The following is a 12840-nucleotide window of genomic DNA, read 5'->3' as shown; positions in this document are numbered from 1 at the left end:
GGACGTGGTGGCGCTGCAGGCTAAACCGCAGAAGCCTCTGTGCTGCAGGGTCAGAAGACCAAGCAGTCATAAGATCGAATCCACGCGACGGAGTGAGCTCCCGTCGCTTGTCCCAGCTCCCGCCAACCTAGCGGTTCGAAAGCATGCAAATGCAAGTAGATAAATAGGGACCACCATTGTGGGAAGGTAACAGTGTTCCGTGTCTAAGTCACACTGGCCATGTGACCACAGAAGATTGTCTTCGGACAAATGCTAGCTCTATGGCTTGGAAACGGAGATGAGTACCGCCCCCTAGAGTCGAACACGACTGGACAAAAATTGTCAAGGGGAACCTTTACCTAGGTAGAGAGAAGTGGTTTACCATTCCCTTCTTCCAGGGGCGTCCTGGGACTGTGCAGCTTGCCCAAGGCCACACAGGCTGGCTGTTCTCCTGGGAGACATAGAGTAGAATTGAACTTCCAACCTCTGGCTCCACAGCCAGAGACCTAACTCACTGAGCTATCCAGACAGCTTGCCTCATTATGATCGTTGTTGCCTTTTTAAAACCCAGCAGGGACATCAAAACAGGGAACATACACACACCGTGATAAGAATTCTGTACTGAAATTACTGAGGAGAAAGCAAAATGGCCGCGCAGGTTTGCCAACAGGCTAGTTTGCAGCAGAATTGCTCAGGCAGCTACGGAAGCCGTAGGAGCGCATTTTTGTCGTGGATCTGTGGGGAGCATCTCTCATGACGGCAACGTGCCTGCTCAGCAAGCTTTCTTACTTTCTGCTGATGATTTGGTTTCGCAGGGTAGAAGGGGACATTTTGTGACAAATTCAACAGCTCCCGTTCTGCAAGAGACACTTGCAAAGAAGGGAAGTAATGAGTGGGAGGTGAGGATTCACTCTTAGTCCATCTGACCCTGTGCTCTGAAGAGCCATTTTTTAAAAACAGTCTCGTTGTACCTATACCTCCCCCACCCACAGATTACAGAATAAGTGCTACAAAGGAAACATAGTAGAAAGGGATGGGCATGAATCACTGGTTCGGTGGTTTATGCCAGTTCATTTATCGGCCAAACAAGTGTTCACCACTTCCCAGCTCCGTCTCCTCCGCTCATAGGCTGCGCTCAGAGGAGGCAGGGGAGGGAAGCTGGGACACTGACCCTGAGTGGGCGCCTGCCTGAGGAGGCAGGGCTGGGAAGTGCCAGACATTGTTCAGCCAATAAACAAATCAGCACAAACTCCTGAACTGGCAGCTTGTGCCCATCTCTAATAGCGGGCATGGAAGCAGAGCAGAAGAATTAAGCGTTCTCTACCACCGAATAAGGGAGGGAGGGAGATTCAATTGAAATGTGGTGTCGAAAGAGAGCTTTGAGAAGACAACGGACTGCCGACAAGACAAAGAAGTGGGTTCTATCAAATAAAGCCAGAACTCTCCCAAGAAGTTAAACTGAGTGCTGTTGTACTTTGGGAACATGACCCACTGGAAAAGACAATAATCTTTGGAAAACGTGAAAGCAACAGGAAAAGAAGAAGACTGAATATGACTCAATAAAAATAAAAAGTCACTGCCTTCACTCAGCAAGAGCAAGCTGTTGACAACAAGGATTTTGCGGAGGTCACCAGTTAATAAGATTATCATAAGCAGTTTGACAGCATATAACAGTGGCCACCACAAGATATGAAAGGGAGACCGGTTTTCTTTTAAAAGGCTGACCAGTCCGAGGTGAACTCAGTTGAAATGCAGCTTTACGAATACCATGGACTGCCAGTAAGAAAAATCAAGGGGGAATGGAGCAAATCAACTCTTGTTGAGTTGAATTGAAATCTCTCCAGAAGTGGACATGACTACATTGAGGCTACTGAGGTGATTCTCGTAGTACAATAGTTAAACTGCAGTACTGCAGTCAAGCCTCTGCTCATAAACTGAGTTCAATTCCAGTGTGTTCAGGTATCTGGCTCAAGAGCTGGCTGAGTCTTCCATTCTTCCAAGGTCAGAAAACTGAGTACCCATCTCGCTGGGGGTGAAGTGTTGCTTGCACACTTTTGTTGCAACCCCCCCCCCATGAGTGCTCCAGCGCCATGGGGCAGTGTATAAATCAAAACAACAACAGTAATGATAATAACACTGTACTTTGGGTTTATCATTTCAAGACAAGATTCACTGGAAAAGACAAGAATACTGGGAAAAGTGGATGGCAGCAGGAAAACTGAACACAAGACACATTGATTCAATAAAGGAAGCCATTTCAGTTTGCAAGAAGCTGTCCAGCTCCTAATGAGACAGCATTCTGAAGGTCATTAATTCTTAGGGTTGCTACAAGTTGGAATCTATTTACAGGATGAAATAACAAAGGTTATTTCCCCCTTGCAAATACCTTCTTTCCTCCCTCTCCCCATTTTGCATTCTGGGGACAAGCACATAATCGTTTGCTAATAATAAGCAACCCACATGTAGGCTGCTTAAGACAAAAATGAAAGTGTCTGCTCTTAGGAGAACATCACAGGTGTAGCAATCCCACGAGGATCTGCTTTTCCCAGAGCTCTAGTAGGATTTTCTTACCAGAGGAGATAACATTAAAATCCAGCTGAGACATTTTCTAACAGAACAAATCATTAGAAGCATAATCATTAGAAGCAACTCACTCTATTGTCAAATGTTATCAGAGAAAAGAAGGACTTGGGTCTATCAAAGGTGGTAGAAAAACACACTGTTGTCCCTCAGGTGGCCACAGGAGAAACCCCATTAAAGGAAGAAGAAATGCAAAACACATATCAAAAATCCCAACATGGCAAAATTGATAGTTGTGGGTTGGGAGCAACGCAAAAGGAATAAGTGTTGCACTGTGAGAAAGGGTGAAAACATATAGGAACACGAACACAGTTGAAGGCCTCAGATAGGACAAGATGCGGTGGTTTTCCTCAAAGGAAAGACTAGCCTCCTTTCATCTGCATATGCTAATTCATTTAAATCAGTATTGCAAGCAGGAAAGATGGAAGGAAGTCATATCCTTCTGCTGCCTGCCTGGGGCTGTCTACCATGAGAAAACAAGCCAATCTGTGACTAATTCCACCTTGGTTTCTGCTGGTAAATATTTGTAGGCAATATTTTCATTGAGGGAACAGAGAGAGACTATGTTGTTGTCATTTAAAGAGGAGGAATCTGCTAGACTATAGTAAGACCTTACAAGAGTTCTGGGAAGAGAGTTCGAAGCATGCTGCGAAAGCAAGAGGAGGACAGGCAGAGGCTGCGCAGAAGCAGGATTTAGAAGGTAAGAGCTGGCAACTTGCAAGGTAGCACCTGAATCTTCCCGGATCCCTGCGCATTCAGAGTCTTGCCTCATTCTTCCATAACTATGGTTACGAACTAGTGCTCCTCAGCCTTGGGTCACCAAACAGCTGATGTCAAAAATAATATTATCTTACCACAGGTTGTCTAGAAGCCCACGTGCTTCCACACAAGTTTATCTTCACCTGGACCTGTGCTCGGTGCCCCATTTCCAAGTGATGCCAGGTTGACGGAAAGGTGACCCATGAGCTTCTTTCTAGGTGACATTGCCACTTTGGTGGAATGCATGCCTAGAGGAGATCAGGAGACCGCCTTTAATGTTTGTCTTCTGGGGAGAGCTAAAGATGGCTCTGTTTTGCCTGGCCTGTCTTTATTGCTAAAAGGAGATGCTGCCGTCTTCCTCCTTTCTAGTTCCTGCTCCAATTTTAAATGCTATTTATTAGATGCACTGGGGAACAACGGTGTGCAGCCGACAAATCTTTCACTTCCAGAAGCACTGCACTGGAACAGAACCAAAGACATTCAACTTCATGGACTCCAACCCCCCTGGACGACGGCGGAAATTGAGGAAAGGTTCCTCCAGACATCAGAAGCTCTGGCCACTTCTGGTGAAAAACAACTCTTGATTATCTTTGGTTTCGCCTATATTTCGTGTGTGTTCACGATTCCAAACTGTGCAATGGTCTAATACGAAGAAAAAAAGATTAGCTGTGTTTGTATGTTGCCTTTCCTCCTTGGGCACCAAACTACCGTATTATTCCATGTATAAGATGCCCCCATGTATAAGACACCCCCCCACTTTTCTAATCCAAAATTAAGAAATCTAAGTGGGGCTTAGCAAGTGTAGGGGGGAAGGGATCAAAGCGCTGCAGGATCGCTTTGATCCCTGCTTTCCCCTCCACTTGTTTTTGTTCTCTCCTCAGCTTACTTCCATGTATAAGACAACCCTCAATTTTTAGTCTAAAGATTTTAGACGAAAGTATAGTCTTATACACTGAAAATTACAGTAAATTAAACAAAAATGATTCTTTTTCCAATTACGCCTTACCTGTCTGACTTACAGCACATGTAATTCTCAGCACATTAGAGCTCTGAGTCAAAATCTAAATCTTTTAATACTCTGTTTGGGCTCGGTTCTGCAGGGACTGTACAACAGCATTAGTGCCCACGCACACTTCAAGGACACCATGGCCCAGCTGCGCACAGAAAAGGCAACCTGGATTGTTCACGACAGCTCAATGGTACACAGGGAGGGCTTTCCCAAGGAGAGACTAATCCCTAGCATTTCCAGCTAAATGAGTAGCAGGTATGGCAAATTACCATCAAATAAACACCAGGAGAACCACTATGGGAGAAGACAATATTACACCAGACACAGAAAGGAAGGATCTTGATCTGCAGAATTGTGAGTTCAGGTATGCAAGATTCTCGCCCTTCCTTCAATAAAAGAGAAAGAGGCCATTAAGTATCCTTTCAGCAAACATAGGCCGTCTGCACATTTGGCAAGTCCTTTGATTAGTTTGCTTACAATTAATTTTTAAAAATTTGCCCTTTATTATTTTTTGTATACAGTGGTGCCTCGCACAACGGGCGCCTCGTACAGTGATGAATTCGCTCTACGAGGCCGGTTTTGCGATCGCAAATGCGATCGCAAAACGGTGCCTGCATAGGGCGAAAATCGCAGAGTGAAGGTCGGTAAACGGTTCAGCTGTTCGGTGGCTACAAGACGTATGCCTCACACAACGAAAAATTCACAAGACGAAAGCATTTTGCGATATATATTTTTTTGGTGATTCGCAAGACAAATTTTTCTATGGCCGTGCTTCACAAGACGAATTTTTCCCCTTTTTGGGGAGGTTTGTTTTAAATCGCAAAACCATTAGTACTGCGCTTCACAAGACAAAAAAATTGCAATACGACACGGCTCGCAGAACAAATTTATTTCGTCTTGCGAGGCATCACTGTGTTGGGAAGCACTTCCCTTCATTATTCCAGGGAGGCAGAGACAAAAATAATGTAGTTTCTGTCTCCCATTATACCCCCAACCACAGCTTTTTTATTTCCATTTTCATCCCATACCATGACTTCTGGAGAGGGAGAAAAATTAATATTCATTCATTTAAAATATTTTTATCCTGCCTTTTCTCCTTTAAAAGGGCCCAAGGCAGCTTACAGCAATGAAGAGATAATATTTAAAGGTTAAAACCAGCGAGTATACAAACATTATAAAGAAAAGAATTAAACAAGTATTATATTAAAAACACAATCAAATCAATACGAAAAACGCATTTAAAAACAACTGAGTGCAAGAATCCATTTAAAAAATAAACCTTCTCAGGCTGCCAGTCACTAAGGGAAAGCCGGCGCGAAGAGAACGCTCTTTGACTCCTCGGGAAAGGACGACCGAGATGGGGCCAGCCTAGCTTCCCGTGGAAAGGAGTTCCAGAGCAATGGAAGCAATGAAAGAGAAAGCCCTTTCCTGTGTCCCCACCAAGCACACCTGTGAAGGTGTGGTGAGATGGAGAGAAAGGCCTCCCCTGATTATCTTAATGCTCGGGCAGACTGATGGAGGGAGAGGTAGTCTTTTAAGATATAGCTGGAACCCAAGCCATTTCTGACGTTGCCCTTCAGGCTGCATGGGGCAACTGTTGCAGTAAGAAACCCCATAGTGAGACAAATCCCTTAACTGGGTTCTGGAGGGGTTAAGTACGTCCCCGCCAATCCTGAGAAGTTTCTCATCCTCGCTATAAAAGGAATCTTGCTGGCCCTGTCTGAACCATTTTTCTTCTCTGATCTGAACGCTTCTTATTTTCTTCTCATGCTCCTCCTTCCCTACCTAGGGCTCTTTGAAAAGAGAGGTGGGAGAGACTGAGAGACTGAGAAAGAGAGAGAGAGAACGAACAAATGAATGAATGAGTGCATCCGAGTAACCCCTGGAGCATCCAATCTTGCCATTCATCACATGCTACTTTTAGAAATCATAAACAATGAGAAAAAGCAAAATCTAATGCCTTTTTTTTCTAACATAAGGGTGGCTTGGATAGAAGTAAAGGTGGATGAGCTCGTTGCAGGACAGGATTTTTCGTTTCGTTTTGTTGCAATTCCCAAAATAGCACTAAAGCCGAACAAGCTGTTAAGGCTTTAAACAGCAGGTGTGGTGACCGCATTCAAGCAAGAGGCTGCTTCTCCACGGAAGACAGTCTGCAGTCACAGAGTCTAAAGGAAGACTCTCTTAGCAGGGAGGGAGGAAGGAAGGAAGGAAGGAAGGAAGGAAGGAAGGAAGGAAGGAAGGAAGGAAGGAAGGAAAAATTTCAACTTTAGCTTTATGTTTCACTGAAAGGGGGAGAGAGTAAATCTAGCACCAAGTGGGAGATTAAGACTCCAACCCCCATCATCCAGGAATGAGACAGCAGAGAGATTTGACAATGGAGGAAAACCTATAGCCCTCTAAATGCCATCTGATTATGATCCCACCATCCCTGAACATTGCCCATATTGGCCAGGGTTGACGGGCATTAGACTATATCGTTATCCAGAAAACGATGCATTCTTCATCATTGCCATACGGCAGAACAAAAATGCCGGGTAAAGCTAGGTCAGTTTTCTCTAACTTGGTGCCTCTCACCCATGTTAAAGCACAAAGGCCATCCTTCCTAGCCACCGTTCCTTCTGTGTAGGACAGGCAACTGTAGTCCAAAATGCCAAAAAGATACAGGTACTTGATTGAGGAGGAAATGGTCTCTAATCCTATACCATTCATAGGTCAATTGGCAAATCCACTGCAAGAGTCACCATGAGATAAGGTTTCTACGCTACCTCATGCAGTACTTGGGGCGGTTTCCCACAACAAAGGCAGAAAGAAAGGGAGTTTTGTCAGGCAAGAGTGCCACAAAGCGTTGCTTTGTTTTTCACTCCTGGCTGGCCTTCAACAGAGCTTTGAGAGATGGCACTGGGTTGCCTCTCCATTGTTTTTGTTCTCCTTCCAAAAATTTACCATATTTCCCTTAAATGAGGATTTTTAATGGTCAGGAAGATTTTGGCTCTGCTGGTCCTGAGGTCATCAAGGGCCGAGGGGCATTGAAACCAGCCTCAGATAGAAGGAAACAAGCTCCAGGACAAGGAGTGTAAGGTAAAGGTTCCCCTTCACGTTTAGTCCAGCCGTGTCCGACTCTAGGGCGCGGTGTTCATCCCCGTCTCCAAGCCGTAGAGCCGGCGTTTGTCCGAAGACAGTTTCCGTGGTCACGTGGCCAGCCTGACTAGATACGGAACTCCATAATGTTCCCACCAAGGTGGTACCTACTTATCTACTCACATTTACATGCTTTCGAACTGCTAGGTTGGTGAGGAGCTGGGACAAGAGACGGGAGCTCACTCCGTTGTGTGGATTCAATCTTACGACTGCTGGTCTTCTGACCTTGCTGCACAGAGGCTTCTGCAGTTTAATCCGCAGCATCACCACGACAGAAGGAGTGTAGGAGAGATTAACTCTAGAACCAAAAGTTGCTTTTAGAGACACAAACTGTTGCTTCACCTAGGCTGAATTCTGCACTAGAGTATTTTCACACCTGTCGAAAAACAGCCACCGCAACTGTTACGTGTTTGGGTGAGAAGTGGTTAACTGATGAAAAATGAGTCACCTTTCTTGGAATCTACCCCTGTTTGGTGTCACTTTATGAATAGTCGCGAGCACATCCTGCAGACCATCTTCACCGCTGCCCTCGGTGTGGTCAACATTCCGGCTGCCCTTTGCTATGAAAAGCCTGGCATCCTTTTTCCTGCTGGCAATGCAGGTCCAATATTATGCAGCCATATTGGGCCATTCCCATGGGTTCTGAATCATGGATCCAGAAGCACATCATCTCACATTCCTAAACTGGAGGATTTTTGAAGAATCAAACACCAACTTTAACTGTGACGGCTCCATCATATAGAATCCTATGTGTTTGCAATTTGATGAGTTACACCAATTTCTTTCCTGGTGAACTCTACTGCAGTCCCTTGTACAGGAGAGAATTCTAAGCACTTTGTATAATTCCAGGTTTGTACAGTATGGAGCCACAATAGTCAAAATGGTACCAAACTACTGTAACTGTGATGTTGTTGTTGTGTGCTGTCAAGTCACAATGTCCGGTGACCCCAAGGAAGGGGTTTTGTGTGGAGAGACTGACAACTCTGTTCACTTCTAGTATGCCAAATACATACATCCATCCATTCCTGGGCTGAATATTCTTTAATGGAGGAGGGTGCTGGGAAGTTGTGTGAGTCCCACAGGTTGTTGTTAGAGGACAACTCCTGTTAGCTGGTTTAACCAATGTTGAGGGGTGACTGGAGCTGCAATCTGGCACCATCTATGGGGCCAAATATTACATTGCTCATGGTGCAAACCCACAATCGAAGATTTTAATTTCAGCAATGTTACACTGTTGTTGCTTTTTTAAAAGAAATCTAAATGCAAAGAAAAAAAGAAGTTGAAATACCCACTTACTGAATGCCTCAATACATGGAGAAATATATGACCTGTCAGATTTCTCCGAGTCTTGCAGTATATGGAGAACAACAAGCACCATCATATTCCACAAGACAAATTCAGTATTCTTTGAGATGTAGTATCAAGATATAATTGAGAAATAATTGTTCTGTTTTTCATTATATCTAGGAGTGGAAGGCCAAATCTGCTTAACTAGTGAACTGTATTTATAGAATAGAAATGGGCATGGACCTGCAATTCGGCGGCTCGTTTATCGGCCGAACAAATTTCTCCACTTCAAAGCTCTGCCTCCTTTCGTGGGGGCCGACTTGGAGGCCATGGCCTGGCTTCTCTGCCCTGCCTCCTCCAGGCACTGCCTCCGGGTGGGCTCCCAACAGAGGAGGCAGGGCTTTGAAGCGCCAAACACCCATTCAGCCAATAAACAAATCAGCACAAACCGCCGAACCCGGCAGTTCATGCCCATCTCCATTATGGAACATAACAAAGCACGTGAACGTTTTTTTTTAAAGACAACTCCCATCATTCCCCAACCAACACGGCCAATGCATTTTGGACACTGCAGTCCAAAAGGCATTTTTTCCCAGCTTTGCTCAGGGAAGCCTCGGAAATCTTTGAGCTCTCTTCTTAAGAACTGCACTCCATTTCTAATAACAATTACAGTAATCATGTAATTTTAATTACTTTAATAATTTGCAGTGTGGAAGATTTTTCTGAAGCAATGTCAAAAACATATTTTTCATGAGAGAGAGAGAGAGAGAGAGAGAGAGGTGCCAATGGGATCTACTGATTTTTTTTCCTTTTTGGGGGCGGGGGGCAGAAATGCAGTGTTACAAATGACTGGACCTCCTCTTTCTATCCGTAAGAGACAAATGGATGGATCAAAACTCAAGGACTGAGCAGTCTTGTTATCGTCCAGAAGGCCCAGCTTCAATCCCTGTTATGCACAAGTCAAGGGATCAAGTAAAAAGTCATGCCCAGCCAGCCTACTATCTGGAACTCACCACAATCTAAGTTAATAATACTGAGCAAAGAGTAAAATTTCAACAAGTTACCTTTTGGACTACAACTCTTACAATCTGAGTCTGACCATTACTGTCTAACAGTAACTTTTCCTATCTCCAGCACAGAACTTGGAATACAGTGGTGTCTCACTAGACGATGATAATCCATTCCAGTGAAATCGCTGTTTAGCGAAATCATTGTCTAGCAAAAAGCATTTCCCCATTGGAATGCATTGAAACCTGCTTAATGCGTTCCAGTGGGGAAGAATCATCGTTCTCTAGCGAAGATCGGCCATAAGAAAGCCGCTTTGCGAACCGCCGATCAGCTGTTTAAATCGCTGTCTTGCGAAGCTTAGATCCCGAAAACATTTGCTTTGCGAGCGCGGAGGGAGCTGTCAAAATCGTCATCTAGCAAAAATCGGTTTGCAAAGCAGGGACCAAACACTGTTCAGCGAAATTCCCCTATAGGAATCACTGTTTTGCGAATCACTATAGCGATCGCAAAAAGTCAATGTCTAGCGAAAAAACTGTCATGCGCGGTAACTGTCTAGCGAGGCACCACTGTAATATAAAGTTCCTCTGGCTCTCCATATTTCCTACCCACCTGTTCTTAACCTTAAGAATCTCTAGAAGTTCATTTCTGACCTGGGACAATGTCAACTCATTCATGCATGAGTTTAGTTACATGAAAGGAGGAGAAATAATTACTGGCACACACATATATATGTTCAAAATAAACCACAAAACAAGCGACGGCTCTAATCCACCATTACCAGTTCGATATATTTTTCAGATTCTCAGAACTCCTATGACTCCATGGACATAAGCCATGCTGACTATGCTAGATTGGGGAGGAGGGTGGTGGAGTTTTTGAGATGTAATTTTAAAAAAGGGTAACTTTTCAAATTTCTGGTTCTAGTAAAAGCAGGGACCACACAAAAGCTAAGCATCTCAGAGGTGTCTCAAAAGGGAGAGACTGGCTGATGGTAGAGAGGGGAAGGAGAGAGATTTTGCAGGAGGAACAGCCAAACAAAAAGCTACAGATGTTAATAATTATGGCAGAAAAGCCTCACCCATCCAGAGAAGAGAATTCCAATATGATGAGCTCAGGGTTTTTTTTTAAGTGACAGTTTTAGAGAGACAGGAAATACTATGGGTTTTATTTTGTGTGTGTGAGGGGCAGGGATCTGCCTGGACAAAATTAACATTTCAGAAAACGACTCAGGATATACTAGGGCATGTGGTCATACTGTACACTCAAAATAACAGCAGGAAAAGGAAGAAAGAGGGAGGGGGGAAATGATACCTGCAATATAGACAGGTTCAAAAGCAACCGCTTTCATCTATTTTAGAGCCGAGTTTGTAATATTTTGTATTTTCAGCCCCACAGTGAATAAAGCAGAATACAGCCCACTGTTAAGGAAAACACTCTGCCCATTTCCCAAAGCTGAGATTGCACAATCTTCCAGCCTCAGGTAGACAGGGCAGAGAGAAAAAGGAAGGCATTTGTTTATGATATTTATGTGGAATTTTAATGTGCCATTTTTCCTGTAAGGAGTTCTAGGTTGAGTATGTAGCTTTCCCCATTCCTCCCATTTTATCTTAACAGCTTTGTGAAGGGAGTGATCCTGGAAAAGAGGGACTACCTGAAAGTCACCCTGAGAACTTCATGGCTTAGGAGAATTTGAACCTGGCTCTCCTACTCTAATAGTTATTCTCTGCTGGCATTAGTGAACACCATTACATTACTGTTGTCAAAATAGAGCATCAATGCCTGTTGAAAGTAAACTGAACTGGACAGGGAATATGCAGATTGATAGTTTATGTGTAGATTGGCACTCTTAGAGCCTCCTCCTTCTCTCTACTTACACTTATTTCTGCTCCTCCATTTTAGTTCAAGAAACTGCAGAGGCAGACTTTCACACGTAAAAGCTAGATCTACTGAGTTTCTGTAATCAAATTTAGAATTCCTTTTTTTATCCTCATGCACAATATTCTAAATGGATTACCCAGTTAATAAACAGTATATTTCTTTCTTCTTACGATTTCTCAACAGTCACAAGGTCAGTACTAAGCCACTACGTTCTGCCGTAAGTACCAAACAATTATATCAGGACACCATCAACCAAAAGGCTCAAGCCCACCATTAAAAATGTTCCTTTTCAAGTAGAAACGATGGTAATATCTGCATTCAACACTGAGAATCTTTTTTTTAATTTACCAGGGAATTTCATACCTCCCTTGACACCATATGTTCCAGGCAGAAATCCCAAATGTAGGATAAAAATCCACACTGCAATAAAAAAAAGGAAGAAAGAGACTATTATCTCATATACCTTGGAAATTCCAAGTCATTTCTTCTTTCCATCTTTACTAGAAGCACCTGGACGTATCTTTCTGGATCTAAACTTCAGTTTAGATCCATGCATGCAAAAAGTGGCTGGGCAGATAAAAAACTCGTCTTTCACAAAGACTGCACTGTACTGTACAGTATTCATCAAAATTAAAGGGCAGTTATGCTGGGATTTAGCTGGTCTGCACCTGACAGTTACCATGTCCTAGCCCAGTGTCAGGTGACTTGCTAAGATGATCCCCTCAGACAATTGGGTGAATTGATTCCTGTCCCTTGACCGCCAACAGGAGTTTCAACTGGCCATCAAAACCATTCACTTCAGAAAAATTAACAAAAAATAAAAAATAAAAGGCATAATAGTTGCCTTCAGGCTCAGATAAAATAATTCCTGCTCAAAGGCTAGCTTCACAAGTAACAACAGTAGCTACCAAAGTACCATTGGCTCCATTTCTGGATGAGTAAACCAGTCTGAGTAACTCTGCTTGCTAGGTTGCAAGTCAGGAAGACATTCTCAAAATCATCTCACAGATTAACTGAGCTGACATCATCCTTAATCCATCCTTTTATGCTCACATCCAGAAGGCTCAAGATAAAAGGGCAGATCTCATGCACATATGTAAATGATTAAAGAAAGAAACTGAGTATTTACATGAAGAAGGATAATAGCTATTGCATGTGAATTAGCTTGAGGGAGAACAGGCAGATCTTGGACACATCCTGCA

At 43.6% G+C, this 12840-nt stretch overlaps 1 protein-coding gene across 7 annotated transcripts in view; it reads right to left on the bottom strand.

Annotated features, from left to right (window-relative positions):
• Positions 1–12840, bottom strand: part of ST3GAL4 (ST3 beta-galactoside alpha-2,3-sialyltransferase 4) — a 163034-nt gene that overhangs the window by 124200 nt on the left and 25994 nt on the right. The window contains exon 1 of one of the 7 annotated variants that reach the window (XM_072978978.2): positions 12002–12022. The exons of the other annotated variants lie outside the window; for them this stretch is intronic. The gene's annotated coding sequence lies outside the window, so the exon portion shown is untranslated. Of the gene's footprint in view, positions 1–12001; positions 12023–12840 lie in introns of those variants that run through there. 7 annotated transcript variants of the gene reach the window in all.

Source organism: Pogona vitticeps, chromosome 8 (genome assembly GCF_051106095.1).
Source record: "Pogona vitticeps strain Pit_001003342236 chromosome 8, PviZW2.1, whole genome shotgun sequence".
Lineage (NCBI taxonomy): Eukaryota > Metazoa > Chordata > Lepidosauria > Squamata > Agamidae > Pogona > Pogona vitticeps.
This window is presented reverse-complemented; position numbering and strand designations above follow the sequence as displayed.